Genomic DNA, 16,447 nt, shown 5'->3' with positions numbered 1-16,447 from the left:
GGTCCGTCGTGGTGAAGAAGGAGCTGAGCCAAAAGACGAAGCTCTTGATTTACCGGTCGATCTTCGTTCCTACCCTCACCTATGGTCATGAACTATGGGTCATGACCGAAAGAACCAGATCCCGGATACAAGCGGCTGAAATGAGCTTCCTCCGTAGGGTGGCTGGGCGTACCCTTAGAGATAGGGTGAGGAGCTCAGTCACCCTTAGAGATAGGGGAGGAGCTCAGTCACCCTTAGAGTTAGGGTGAGGAGCTCAGTCACCCTTAGAGATAGGGGGAGGAGCTCAGTCACCCTTAGAGATAGGGGGAGGAGCTCAGTCACCCTTAGAGATAGGGGGAGGAGCGCAGTCACCCTTAGAGGACACGCTGGAGGGACTATGTCTCTCGGCTGGCCTGGGAACGCCTTGGGGTGCCACCGGAAGAGCTGGAGGAAGTGTCTGGGGTGAGGGAAGTCTGGGCCACTCTGCTCAGACTGCTGCCTCCGCGACCCGGCCCCGGATAAGCGGAGAGAAACATGCAAACATTCATACATCTCATACTTTCCTGTGGAGACGAGTTTATTATAGCCTCATATTTAAAAAAAAAAAAAAATATATATATATATATATATATGTATATATATATGTATATATATGTATATATATATATATATATATATATATATATATATATATATATATATATATATATATATATATATATATATATATATATATATATATATATATATTATTTTTTTTAATTTTTTTTTCTTTCATCAAGCATTACTTTGATCCAGTAAAATGTGCTTTGGTCCAGTAAAAACTGCATGATTACTGGACCACAGTGAGAGGTGCTAGGAGGAGGCCCATCTCCAGCCCTCCACCTTGTGGGGTGTTGGATGCATGTTGGGGTGTGTCTTTGTGTTTTTAAGAATTAAAAAAATGAATTAAAAAATAATAAATATTGTCGAAATACATTTTGGGGTTCGTTAATGGGCAGCAGAGCAGAGCACAGCAGTAGCAGCAAACAAATGCGGTTTTGTTTGCATTGATTTTTCTTTCAGAAATATTTTTTGTTTTTGCTTACACCCATTTTAAAGCTAATCTTAGAAACAGACAAGAACATTTTTTTTCTGGATTCATCGGATCTTCTTGGACTCATTGTATCGGACTTCGGGGTGGAGAACCTTTGCCCAAACAGGTAGGAGGTGAGGATGTAAACCCAGACAGGTTCCCTCACCTTCAGCTCGGTATCCCCGACCATTTCTTTCCATTTCTTTCCTTTTCTACCATTTTTCTTTTCTTTATTTTTTTCTTTACTACTATAAAGCACCTTTCAAATAAACCATGCCTTCTGAGGATTATATTCTACTCCAAAAGGCTAATAAAACAATCACTGACCTTAAAGATGATATTCAATGGCTCTCCAGGGAACTGGAGAAGAAGGACGCCATGTTGTCTAGCTTCATGGAGGTAGCCGTGAACCAGTTCAAACACCTCACCTCGTTCAACGCTACCACCATCCAGGACCTTCAGGACACAGTTGCGTGGGATCTTGCCACCTGTCCTCGCTCTTCTTCCTTCTGCTCGACCCCCAGCCATCAGCCGCCATGGTCAGAGGTGGTAATCTGGGGTCGAAGGGGACACTCCGGTGCTGTGACCTCACCTCCGGGACTCAGCTTGTCTAACTTTTACGGTCTACTGGCCGGTGACGTCCCAGTTCACCCAGCCGATGCTCCTGCTGCTGCTGCTGCTGCTGCAGCCTCGGCAGCTTCCTGCCTGGACCTCCCTCCTCCTGCGCCTGCATCAGCTGCAACTTCCATCGTCCGTCCACCGAGTTCTAGTCCATGTAGGTACTAATGATACGGCCCGTCGACAAGCCAAAGTGACGAAGAAGGACTTTAATGAACTTTTTAAGTTTTTAAGTAACTGTGGAAAGTCTGTCTTTATCTCCGGTCCCATTCACACACTTGGCTGAGGTGCAGCTCGCTTCAGCGGAATTTAAAACCTGAACACGTTTCTTACTTCTGCCTGCAGAAGCCACAATGTAGCTTTCATTGATAACTTCAACTTATTCTGGAACCGTTCCTCTTTCTTCCGTCCTGACGGACTTCATCCCAGCAGCTCGGGAGCCAGATATCAGCTGCTAATATCCTACATAAAGTACACTCGTCCTCTCAAGACTGACCGTTTGCATTTCACAGGCACACCTGCGAGTGTCCTTCCTCGTGGACTCTTCATGCTGCTGTTGGCTGCACCAGCACCTCCTACTGTTCTACTCTATGTCTATTACATCCTCACCATCTATGTTCTCAAAACTAAACTGTCTTCCTGCTGTCTCCTCACCCTCGAACATCCAAATCTTTCATGTGGAGACTGTTTCTGTTCCACGACCATTTTACCAAAGACAAGATGAATCCCACAGAAGAGGAGTTAAACATAGGACTCTGATAAAAATCAAAACTGCTCGGTAAACAAAATCCCACAACAATCAAATATGGACTGTTAAATATCCATTCACTATCGTATAAATCTTTACTTGTAAGTGATTTAATAATGGATCACAAATTTGATTTATTGACCCTCACTGCAACCTGGTGTAAAGGAAATCAATATCTCAGCCTCAATGAAACAACTCCTACCACTCATGTTAATCACCTCAAGAAACTGGACGAGGAGGAGGAGGAGCATCTATTTATAACTCTTGTCTTCTTATCTGTCCCAGACCTAAAACTAACCAGAAATCCTTTAAAAACTCACTCTAAATCTGATGCATTGTGACTGAAAAACCCAGCAGCCAGTTCTACTTGTCATAGTGGACGTCCTCCTGGACCAAACTCTGAATTTCTGTCTGAACTCTCAGACTTTCTCTCTACTTTAGTACTGAGCTCAGATAAAGTCATCATAGTAGGAGACTTTAATATTCATGTAGATGTTGACAATGACAGCCTTAACATGGCATTTAGCTCATTACTGGACACAAGTGGATTTTCACAGAAGGTGAATGAACCCACTCATTATCTTAATCACACACTTGATCTTGTTCTCACTTACAGTATTGACATTGATCAATTAATGGTTTTTCCCCACAACCCTCTGTTGTCAGATCACTTCCTGATATCATTTAAATTTACATTAACTGGCTTTATAGCCCCTGAAAATACACTGAAATATAAGAGATATTTATCAGACAACGCTGTAACCAAATTCATGGAAGTACTCCCACCAATACTGACTTCAATACCATCATGGATCCAGCAGTAAACAGCTGCCACACCTTCAGCCCTACTCAGGTGGACTTGGTTGTAGATGGACCAGCAGTAAACAGCTGCCACACCTTCAGCCCTACTCAGGTGGACTTGGTTGTAGATGGACCAGCAGTAAACAGCTGCCATACCTTCAGCCCTACTCAGGTTGACTTGGTTGTAGATGGACCAGCAGCCTTACTTCGCTCCACACTTGATTCTGTTACACCTTGAAGATAAAAGCAAAAACTCAGAGGTGGATAACTCCATGGTATAATGATAATCTGCGAACTCTTAAATTTCGAACAGCCTGGAGAGATAGTTTGTTAATTTATAAAATAATCCCTTTGCAAAACAGGAAGCGCCTACTATTCCTCCTTAACAGAAGAAAACAAGAACAATCCTAGATTTCTCTTCAATACTATAGTCAGACTAACAAAAAGTCACAGCTCTGTCGAACCTCATATCCCTTTAACTCTAAGCAGTAATGATTTTGTAAATTTCTTTAATAACAAAATTCTAACTATGAGGGATACAATTAAAGACTTACTGCCCGGTGCAGTCGCAGATCAACCAACCACATCTTTAGATTCATTAGTGGAGCCTGACTTCCAGTTATCCAGCTTCCACTCTATAGAAGTCCTGGAGTTCTACTCAATCGTGGCTTCATCTAAACCAACAACTTGCTTACTGGAACCAATACCCACTAGACTGTTTATAGATATTTTCCCTTTGTTTAGTACATCAATACTAGATCAGATTAACTTATCTCTAATAACAGGTTATGTACCACAAGGATTCAAGGATTCAAGGATTCAAGGATTCTTTATTGTCATATCAAAAGAAGAAATGATACGAAATTTGGACTCAGGTCCCGGTAACAGTAATAAAATAAAATAAAATATATAGAGCATAAAAATATATACAAATATACAAGAGCAGAACTGTAAAGTGTAAAGTGTTGTAGTGCAAAATTGTGAGGGAGTCTTTAAGGTTGCTGTTGTTAAACCTGTTCTTAAAAAACACACTTTGACACAGGTGTCTTAGCAAATTACGGGTCAATATCCAACCTTCCCTTTATTTCTAAAATCTTCGAAAATAAATGGTCGCAAGTCAGCTTTGTGACCATTTCAGCAAAAATTACTTATTTAACTCTTTCCAGTCGGATTTTAGATCTCATCATAGCACAGAGACACTCTGGTCAAAGTTACTAATGATCTTCTCATGGCTTCAGACAAAGACCTGGTCTCTGTTCTGGTCCGGTTAGATCTCAGTGCTGCTTTTCATACTATTGATCAGAACATCCAATTACAGAAGCCAGAACATCATCGGGCTTAAAGGTACGGCACTAAACTGATTCCGATCATATTTATCAGCCAGGTTCCATTTTGTTCATGTTCACGATAATTCCTCCTTCCAGACTGAGGTTACACATGGAGTTCCACAGGGTTCTGTCTTAGGTCCTCTACTTTTTACTTTATACATGCTGCCTGTAGGGAATATCATTAAAAAACACTCCATTAACTTCCATTGTTATGCAGATGACACACAAATATATTTATCTATGAAACTTGATGATAATAACCAACTTTCTAAACTAGAAGCTTGTCTTAAAGATATAAAGGATTGGATGAGTCATAATTTCCTGCTCCCGAACTCAGATAAAACTGAAATTATAACACTTGGGCCGAAATATCTGAGAGACAAATTATCTGAAGATATTGTCACACTGGATGGTATTGCGTTGACCTCCAGTATCACTGTGAAGAACCTGGGAGTTATTATTCACCAGGATTTATCCTTTAACTCACACATTAAACAAATCTGCAGGACTGCCTTTTCTCACCAACGCAATATTTCCAAAATTAGAAACATGCTTAAAAAGTCTTCAATTAATTAAAAATGCTGCAGCGAGAGTCCTGACAACGACCAGCATAAGAGATCACATCATTCCAATACAAAGCTCTCTTCATTGGCTCCCTGTTAAATCTGGAATAGAATTTAAATTCCTTCTTCTAACCTATAAAGCTCTTAGCAACCAGGCCCCATCTTATCTTAAAGAACTGTTAGTCCCGTATCTCCCAAGAAGAACACTTGGTTCTCAGTACTGTCCCCTGGAGGTTCCTAGGTTTTCTAAATGTAGAGTTGGAGGCAGAACCTTCAGCTCTCCAGCTCCGTCTTGTGGAACCAGATCTAGTTTCAGTTAGGAGGCTGAGACAGTCTCTACTTTTAAGGCCAGACTCACAACTTTTCTATTCACGAAAGCTTAGAGTTAGGGCTGCTTTAAAACACCCCCTCCCCACCTCTCTCTCTACCTCTTTCTCTTCCTCTCACTCTCCCTCTCTCTCTACCTCTTTATCTTCCTCTCCCTCTCCCTCTCTCTCTCCCTCTCTCTCTACCTCTTTCTGTTCTTCTCTCTCTCCCTCTCTCTACCTCTTGCTCTACCTCTTTCTCTTCCTCTCACTCTCCCTCTCCCTCTACCTCTTTCTCTTCCTCTCACTCTCCCTCTCTCTACCTCTTTCTCTTCCTCTCTCTACCTCTTGCTCTACCTGTCACTCTACCTCTTGCTCTACCTGTCGCTCTACCTCTCTCTCTGCATCTCTCTATACCTCTCTCTACCTGTCTGTCTACCACTCTCTCTCTCTCTCTTTTCTTCTCTCTACCTCTCTCTACCTCTCTCTACCCGGACCAGGGTCTGTTTCTTGCTGATTACCCGAATCAAGGTTTATTACTCCCCACCCAATCTATCTCTTTGTCTTCTCTCTCCTCTCCTCCTCCTCCTCCTCCTCTCCTCTCCTCTCCTCTCCTCTCCTCTCCTCTCCTCTCCTCTCCTCTCCTCTCCTCTCCTCTCCTCTCCTCTCCTCCACCTCTGACTCTGGTTTCTACAAAGTTTCTCCTGTTAGAAGGAGTTTTTCTTTCCACAGTCGCAAATAAACCTGCTGCTCATGTGGATCTGTTGGGCTTTTCTATTTTCTCTGTTAAAAGCACCTAGGAATGACTGTATTGTATTTGGTGCTATATGAGTAAAGTTGAATTGAATTGAATTGAATTAAATACATGTTTTATTTGTGTATTTATTAAATAACTAGTCAACAAATTATAATATTCATGCATTATAAACAAATCTAAATAAACCACTTGGGAAGAAAATCATTTTGCGGGTGCTATGGGGTGCAACAATAGGTATTTCATGGCCCTACAGCCCCCCTGCATCACCCCCCCCCCCCCTTTCTCCCCCCTCACCTGACACAGAGGCTGAGAGCAAAAGTGGGTCATGATTGGGATAAGTGTTGTTATATTTGTGAAAGAAATCAAACCAACAAACTTGCAGGGACAATTGTCCATCATGTCCACAGCTGAGCTTTTCAGGTACCTCATAATTGCCTCCCAGCTACAGTTTTTTTTGTGCACAATGCATCATGTAGTTTGGGGTCACCCATTTAATCCATAACTTATTCTGCTCTCACAGCAGGTTAAGGAAAAATGAAAAATTGTCCCATCTCACCATTTTCCTGCTTGTTGAAGGAACCATTTTTAAAATTGTGGTGGCAAAACCCACACACAGGTCAAAAGAAAACGATTCCTTCTGCACCGGCTGCAGCTCAACTGTTGTCATATTAAATAGCATGTCTCACTTTGTTGTTTGTCGCATCACGTTTCACATTGCTAAGGCTTTTCCCTTTATTTTTCTTTACGGGTACCTCAGAGGAACACATTAATCACGTTGTTGGAGAAGTGACAGTGGACGAGAGTCCGACTGTGGCTGACAAAATAAAGTTAAGGCATTGATTCCCCTGAGTGTCATTAAAAGTGTCCCTCTGAAGATGCCCCTGGCATTGTGAGTCTCTGATGGTGCGGAACCATAAACATTCTCACTGTTTCAATCTGCCTTCACACAAAACAGAGCTACTGTTAAAAACACTCTGTGGGGCAGCAACGTCCAGGGTTTACTGGAGAACAAGCAAATGGCCACATGGTCAAAAACTGGTCAGAAGATTTTTAGTGCTGTAATTTTACCTGTCTGACCCAACTGAGATCACGTTGAGTGTGAAACTCCTGCTGTACGAGTCAGTTTGTGAATAAGCTGTGCTTGTCATGAAACACAACCGGGATGAAGCGTAGGTCAGATCGGTGCTGATTTGAATAGCTATGTTGAAAATGTAGCTTCCGAAAAGATAAAGTTAATTTCTATTCCACAGTGCACTTTGCTGACGCTGCTCAACCTGAGAAGGTCCCAATCAGAACCGACGGTTGTTTGTTGTGCTTCTCTCACCACGACACCACTCCATCCCGTGTGATCTGATTCCTGTAGAAAAAACCCCAAACAAACAAAAAACCTGTCAAGGACATCTCCTCTTACAATGTCCTATGTCTTCTTCAGACAATTTCCTGTCGCCTTTTGATAGTTCTCAATGCAGGTGACGATTCCGCACAACATATTTAGTTTTCTCTGCCCTAAAACAGTGAGTTTATCGAGCGGTCAAGGACAGATCTGAGTCATCCATTGAAGTAGGACCACTAATCCACGCACACAGTCTGGAGGATCACATCCACCAGATTGCTGGAAAATGACCAATCTAGGCTTTACAGAGGGAATATTTTAACACTGTGATTAATGGGTAATGATGGGCTTTCAGCTGGCACAGTGGGACTCTGCTGCATGGCACTGTTTCCCCCGCTGCAATATTCAGACCCTCGCTCAACAAATGCTGCTCTTCAGAAGACGAGTCCTTCATTTTGCTGCATTTCTTTCATGCCTGCACAAGTTACTCTCTAAAGATTTCAACAAAAAGGCGGTACAGTGTTGACAGTAGACACGGAAGGTTTTAGATCACGTGCACCACAGCAAGTGTACTCCCTTGCCACTTCGGTTCTGGTGTATGCAGCTGTAAATTAGTTTTCTAATTACAGATCTTCCTCGTGTTAATGTGGTTCCGTGAGAGTCCTTGATATGAATAGGTGTCACAATACAAGCCTCCCATGGTAGAAATTCACAACATCTGGGTCGTGCCAAGAGAATAACTATGGATTTCACAGTGTTTTGTAATAATCATATTTTCTTCTTGGTGGAAAAAAAGAAAGAAAAAAATACTCCTATGATTCACCTTCAATATACATGATTATAAAAAAGCAAAGACAAATATTTAGCAAGAATTATATGGCCATAGGGATTCTGCTAATGGTTGTCAATGAAAAAAATACTCCTATTCTCAGAATCATGGCTTATTATTATTAATTATCAGTCAGTTGTCTCTCATCAAATAGTGTTGATGTCTGTCAGTTTTATTCTATTTAGGTAGCACTCATGTAGATATTAACTCTGAATACCACTTAAATAACATAATTTAACATGTTTCAGTACTGCTGTTAATAGTGGTTGTAGTGATTTAAAAAAAAGTGATTATATGAAATTCCAAACTGTTACTGTGAGGCGGGTGGAAGTGCTGCCGCCGGCTGGGACCGTTGTAGCCTGAAGGTAAAGATCGGGAAAAAGCTTCTGGATTGGTAATTGTGGAATTTAAAAAAAGCTAATGAAGTGACTGACACACTGACATCCTTCAGGAATTAGTAGTATTTGGTATCATATTTAAACAATGTTGCCCACTACAGCTGCTTAAGAGCTGAATTAGGAATAATGCTTAATTGTTTGGCGAGTTTTATTGCTTTTACTAGTTCCAACTAAAACAAATGTTAAAATATCAATATTCTCAAACAAAAAAAAGAGTAGTTTGTAGCATACCATAATTGGATTTAAAAGGCAATTCACTTTAATTAAGGAATAATTAACAGTTACAATTTCAGAAGTCACTTTGGAAAACTTGTAGAAATACTAAGCTTCGGTCTCTCTTTCCTTCTCATGTCGTCGCTGATAGCTTTATGTTTTCCTCAACTTTATTGCCTCAACAGTTAGTAATTCACTAAACTCTGGTGATACGGCAGGAAAAGCATCCAATTCATCCTGAAAACAGCATGAAAGATGCAGCAACACTACAACAATATACCACTTGTTTATTTGGGATTATGTATGTACATTATTCACTCTTTTGAGCGCACAGTGCAAGGGTGGTGTAAATATGGTATGGACACATCTGAAATGATGTGCCATTTATATTAAATAAAATGTGTTTAAAGACATTATATGACCAAAATGACATTATTATTTCATTTTCTGAGAAATACTCTTTAGTACTTTACTCCCTGGATATTTGTATACGATTATTTAGACATTGAGCACCAATGTCACAGCATATGATATATCATCTGAGAAAAATCTTTAATTGTGACTTGATTTTGGATGTACATATTTAAATATGTTCATACAGTCACTCACACAGTCCTGTGGAGTACATAGATCGGTTTTCATAGTAATCTTTTCTTCTCTAAACTGATTTCTAGGTAAAAACATCAATCAAGTTTTGTCACGAGAAAGAAGAGATGTTTTACCAAACCAATAAGAAAAACACACCAGCAATACATATCCCCTGTTCACAACTATATGCTTGTGACAAATATATGATTATTAATTCCTATGTGATATAATGTATTTATGAGATATTGTATGTCATAAAATGCCATCTTTTTCTATATTTTAATGGTTTCCTTTGTATCTCAAAATCTAATGGCAAACAAGTCACTGGGCGAATTAAAAAAAAAAGACAAATGAAACCAACCAGATCATTTTTCCCCATCAGCTGAGAGCACACTGTGCAATCTGAGTAATCTTTGCTACTTAGAATTCAAAGAACTGCATTATTACTTGAGATGATTTCTCGGTGGAGTGTCCAATGTAGTGAATGTGGTGGGAGAGAAAGAGAACCGTCACCTTAAGAGACGTCACTGAATGTAAAGCTGAATATTATCACTCCTCCTGAGCACCGGCTCGGCCAGTGTGGATTTAATCTGCTCAGAGAAATGCTAAACCTTGGCCTCTATCTCCACCGTCCAGCAACAAACCGCCGTGAATGAGTTCTATGAGTCCATCTTTTCAGGGCTGTGTTTGTGTGCAGTTGGTGACTCACTTGTCTTGTTTCCAGATAAGACACCGTTTTCTGGTTGTACTCCTTGCTTTGGCCTCACAGTGACTGTGAGAGAATGACGGCTATTGTCATTCATTGACAAGCACAGATTGTAAACAGTTTTGCTGTGGAGCAATCTTACAACCTAAAGAACGGGACTAAATTATAGAGCTCATGGTGTTTACGCTCGTGTGGCTGCCAGTTATGGTTTTCTCTCAAATTGCAATGTCTGTCTCTGTTTATTTATTTTTTTTACTTCACACATTTGGCAATTTTGGAATAACGATGTAGGATGCATCGAAAATACATAAAGAATATCCAATTACTGCATGGGTAGCAAAACAAGTGTTCGGTTGGAACTGTATGGATCATGGCTGCAAGCTGAAAGCTCCCTCTATACCTGAATTAGCAAAAGTATTTGTTAAATTGGTGGTAATTTGTTGCTGTATGTGTTTATATCGTGTTTATATCACAGAGACGGCAGTGTCCCATTTTGGCTGTAACTTGATCTTACAGCCAATGATGGCAAGTTACTTCCAAAATGTAATGTATTTTATATTATCAGTTACTGTCATTTGGAAGTAATTTGTTGCATTACAATATTACTGAATGTGAATTGTAATCAATCACATTAATTTGGTATTACTTTTTAAGTTGCTTTCACCAAAATAATGGCAGAAATGTGACTAGATAGTCTAAACTGCAGAAATGTAGTTTATTGCAGCTGATTCTACATTCAGTGAATGTGATGTAAGACAATGACTCAGGCTGGTAAAGTTACTAACAACTTCATATAATAGACAGTAAAGGCTCATGCAATACAATACAATAAGTAAGAATGTGTCCGAATAAAAAGCAGACAAAGGATCAGAATCTGGTAAATTATGATTGCGATTCTGCAGATATTTAAAGTCTCGGACGATTCATAGGAAGCACACTCGAGCTAGAGCCACTAGAATTGAACCAATTACCTGATGACATGACAAGACACACCATATCTTTATCTTGTTTCTATTTTTTCATCCTCTTATAATTCAAGCTCGCAGCACAAAGGCGACAAGTGTGACGCCCATTAAATGTATCGTCAGATTTGATGTAGTTTGTGGTTGCTTTGATTTGAAAATATTATTTCTGTTAAAGAAATGTATTAATATGTATTTCTTTGTATTAATTATTGGGTCTCAATAGGGTCAAACGTCTCATTTCTTTGACGCACTGAGAGCTATCTAGTGTTACCAGCAGGAGGCAGTGTGGCCCGTGCTTTTCCACTGGGACTGTACCCATGAGCGATTCTTGTTGACTTCCTCAATTTGGCTGAGAGAAGTTAATGGTTACAGAACCAAAGGCCGCCTGTCTCATCATGTCACCTGTTTTACAGTTGGTGGAGATCTAAAACGTTGATAATCGCCTACACTTGTTGCTATACATGTAAACAGGGTGTTAGACCGATTTTGTACTGACTATGTTTGCTCTGATTAAGTGAAAAGAAACGTTTTGTTTGTGTGTGATCTGTGGCTCAAGATGGCGCCGCCATAATTCAAAAAGAAACGTGTAGCAACGCACATTACTGAGATTGTAATGAGTATTATCTTACCAAAGTTTTTAAAAGTAATGCATTATATTACTGCGTTACAGCAAATCGTAATAAGTTACCGTAACTGCATTACTTTTTATATGCATTACTCCAATCTGTGGTCCCTGGGCATTAACCTGCCTGCCACACCCACCTCACCTCCTCCTGTCATCCCAGTCTGAAGGAGTGTTGGCATGTCAGAGGATAGGGAAATAAAACTGAACATTTTAACGTTGGTTTGACATGAATTAGACTAAAACTGTCCGTGTTTTAATGGAAATGCATTTTTTCTTACCTTTTTGCAACATAGACCTTGACCTTTCACTTCATCGATCTCAAAACGTGATGGGACCACCCTTGGCTAAAGACACATCATCCCTGAAGATTTCACGTAATTCGAGTGAATAGTTTTTGTGAAAGCCACGTCCAGAGCAACAGACGCCGACCTCCTTAGATCTCCTCCACTTGGGGCCTCTTCTATCCGCTTTGCATGGGACATTTTGTTCACAGTTTTGTGGGATTTATTCAGAAACGGTCAACTGTTAACATCCCAAAATCTAATGGATTGGTCCTTCTATGAAGACAAATCATCCGTGAAGGTTTCATGCATGAAGGGTGAATAGATTCTGCAAAAAGTTGGTAAAATACATACATGTATGTATACATACAAAACAATAGTTAAACTAAAGATACACTCGGTAGAGAGCAGACTTTCGCCAATGCCACATTTGTTTGTGGAACCGAGCTAGTTTTGCTAGCATGATAGCCATAAGCTCAGATTGATGCTAACTATGTAGCTCAGGTAGCTGCACTGACCAGGGAGTGTCTCCATGGCAACAGATGCTGGTCTCCTTTGATCTCCCCCATGAAGTGCCTTTCAGGTTTTTTGGATTCATTAAATACATGCAGACAAAAATACAACCTTCTTGGCCAACTTTCATTGGTCACCAACTTCTGTAGCGAAGGTTGTTTATGAATAAATACACGCAGATGAAAACATAACGAAAGTTGGTAAAAGTAACAAACACTCAAATTTGCACCTATGGACAGTTTATTGTCACGTGTTTTGGACAGTGGGAGGAAACCGGGGTCTCTGCCATGCCTCCGTGGGGAGAACACTGGATTTGAACCCCCATATGAGGCAAGGGCACTAAACACTTATCACCACACACTTGAACTTTTCAAAAAATGTTATTACTTCTATTGAATTTGAATGTCTTGTAAAAAGTGGTTTTAATCTATTCAGGAGCAGGAACAATAAACTGTTGCAGCCTTCAGCTGCGACACACTGGAGCGCTGGCCTCGCTCAATGGGACAACAAGTCATCAGAGCTAAACAAAGCAGATGGTTTGTCAAGCATCAGGTTGGGGGCCGCGGCAACATGATCACCAGATGGGTGGAAGGGAGTTGGGAAAACACCCTCAGCTACTTGAATGGGATAATTAAGAAAATGCACAAACAGAGGTTGTCAAAAGTGTTTTGTGAAGTGAATCTTAAGAAGTGTAGGTTTTGTGTGTGCGTGTGTGTGTGTGTGTGTGTGTGTGTGTGTGTGTGTGTGTGTGTGTGTGTGTGTGTGTGTGTGTGTGTGTGTGTGTGTGTGTGTGTGTGTGTGTGTGCGTGCGCGTGTCTTACTGAAACAAAATACATAAAAAAAATGTGAAAAACTCAGTTTCAAGTGTGAAGGTTTGGTGTTGCTGGTTATGCTTGGTAAATTGCCAGCATTGTGTTGTTTTTGCAGAGATGAAGTACCGAAGGAAAATAACTGGCACCGAAATGAGATTTGTCAAAATCTGTATTTATTTCAATCAACTTCTCACCTCCTCTGTCTTCTCCTCCCTGGCTGGCTGCAGGAGCTTCAATGAACGTCTGCTGTGCTTTAGTAGATTATTTCACGTCACCCTCTCAAAATAATTGCCTCAGTCGTTTTTTGAGAAAAATTATTGTTTTGTCTGAATCAACTCCTTATGATGCTGACCACCTCTGGTAAAATCGCCAACACCCTCAGTTAAACAGATCATGTGATTATTGTTGGAATTCGTACCCGTGTTCCCCTGAATTCCTGCGTGTTCGTTTGATCCGGGAGAGGCAGAAAGAGAGCGTTAATTTCTTCAATAATGTATTTAATAATCACACAAACCAGAGATTACAAAAATGCATATCAGATTATTCAATGCTACAAAATTCCATATATCAGAGATTACATTATACGAGCTCGGACCGTTCTTCCCTGCAGACCCAAGTATATAGGCTGGGTTTACAGTGAAGAAGGGCCCCGCTGTAACGCGGGGTTCATATTTAGACATTTGCATATGACACCTCAACCTCACATTGGTCAGTTCCTCGTGATGTATGCGTTGCTATGGTGAAGTTGCTATTCCTTTGTCTCCAAAACTGCTTTAAACTGGTTCTTGTCAGAGCTTGATGCTCCGTGAGACCAAAGTGACCTCGGACCTCTTATCTGTTCCAACCCTACCTTCAACCATACTTTTGCAACGTGGAGCGCTGAGGAGACATGCCAACCAACTAGGAATGTCCCTGAACATTTAGCTTTTCCCAACTTGAGCAGTGGGAGGAATCCCAGCTGTGTAGGAAGATGAGTGAATACAATGTGTTCGGTTGTCCCACAGTAATCACATGTTTAACTTGTATATTCCTTCATTATACAGCTTTAGAATATACTGGCCTACATCAAGACTGTGACTTAAACTGTTCAGTTTTTTGTGTTTCCTGAAAAACTTGAAAAAATGACTTAGGCAATTATTTTAAGAGGTCTTGATGTTTATGGTGGAACTGTGAAGAAATTGATCAAACAAAAAAACAAAAAAAAGCTCAACGAACTCAACAACCCAAAGCAGTTAAATTGCTTCTTTTTGCATTGAAACTGCCCGTCTAATGCAAGTCTGGAAACTATTTCACTTGTTTTTTCCCTCCAAGCTGCTCTGCAACCTGCTACATGATCCATTCATCTTCTATACTGCTTTATCTAAATGTGTCACCACCTATATGTTGAAGGCCTCGATCTGCATGTGGGTAGTGGAGACACATGAGGCTCTTTAGTCCTTGTGTAGTGAAGTGTCCACGGAAATAGATGGAAATTAACATCGTATATTACTTGTATTTAATTTGCAAATCAGTCATTTTCAAAACGATCTCTTTGCTAAGCTGGCTTTAATAGAAGGCACAATAATGGAAAATTAGCTAAAACCACAAGAAATTGGGAAGAATATGCTAAACATATTTAAAAAAACAAACAAACCCCAAAATGACAAGAAATTATTTAAGAAAAAGTTTAAAATTGGTTTAAAATTGCAACGGAAACCTAAATTAATTAAAAAAAGATGTCAAAATTGTTGAAAACAATGCTGAAAAAGAAGTTTGAAACTTGTAAAATCAGCTACAAAAACTGAAGAAAAATGTAAAAACAAAATAAAAGTTCACCCTCCTAAAGTAGTAATGAAACTTTACAAATGCAACACAACATACATCTTTTTTTTTTCAATCGTGACAATGTATGAAACGTCATAACTGTGTCAACCTCAATTTTAAACATGTTTTGCAGCTCCAGCTAATGTGACTCCTCTTATGGCCATAAAGGTTGCAGTGTGTGGTCGAGATCAGAGACTCCACACTGAAAGTAGTCTGGACTCCAAGCAGCTAATATGAGCGCTTTAAGGAAACCTTCCTCATCACCTCACCACTGCGCAACAAATGTGGTATTTTAAATGCTTCTGCTTTCCCTAAACCCTTAAACATGTTTCTGCTCCGGATCAGTGGTTATGTCTGCTTCTGTTGTTTACAGTCTCATTCGTGAGGGTGGAACAGTGACCTGCATCCCAAAGCAGACATTACACCATCCCTGGTGTGCAGCACTGAGGCACAGGTGGAGGAGGCGCACACGCACACACACACAGTGTTCCTGGCCCCCATCAGGTTGTGTTGGTGCAGGTAACCCAGACAACCTGACAATGTGCACAAATTAGAGGCAGGCAGGGGAAAGGTGTGATTAATGGTTCTCAATAAGGACTGGGCCCAGAGGACAGGGTCTTTGCGGAGCAGCGCTCTTCAATCCAAGGGATCTTCCAAAAGGGAAAAAACCCGCAGGGACACGAAAAGAGCGAGGATCTCATCATGACTGCTGCGTGGATCTTTGGAACAAGCTCGGTCTCTGCAAGCCACAGCGTTTGAACGCAGTTAATCAGACTTTGTTAGGCTCATTGGCTTTACTGTAATGCACAAGACTGACATTTCCTTGGATTCGTCCCCGTTGTGTGACAAGTAGAAACAGTGAAAGAAATCCTATCTCCTCCACTCACGGAGTTTCTTTCTTTTCTTTTCTTTTTTTTTCAAACCATCTTTCTCACCTCTAAAACTGGAACTTTCTGTGGTCCGAACAGGGGGGGGAAATTGGCGGAATTGATTTCTGCGCATATCACAAATCTCCCCGTCGAAGTCCGGTTTAATATCTTCCCGGAATAAATACAAACCCGCGCGGCTTTTCTGCGCCGCGCGGCGACTCAGCGGATCCAAACCAAAAGGTTTAAAACGATGTGTTTTGGCAGAGATGGAACCCCTGCTCCCGCGCTGTGGACCATTCCTCCGTTCCTCCACATCCAGGCGAGGTGAGCGAGGCGCA

This window comes from Blennius ocellaris (genome assembly GCF_963422515.1).
Source record: "Blennius ocellaris genome assembly, chromosome: 1".
In the NCBI taxonomy this organism is placed as follows: Eukaryota; Metazoa; Chordata; class Actinopteri; order Blenniiformes; family Blenniidae; genus Blennius; species Blennius ocellaris.
The sequence above is the reverse complement of the archived record's forward strand: the minus strand, read 5'-3'. Positions refer to the sequence as shown.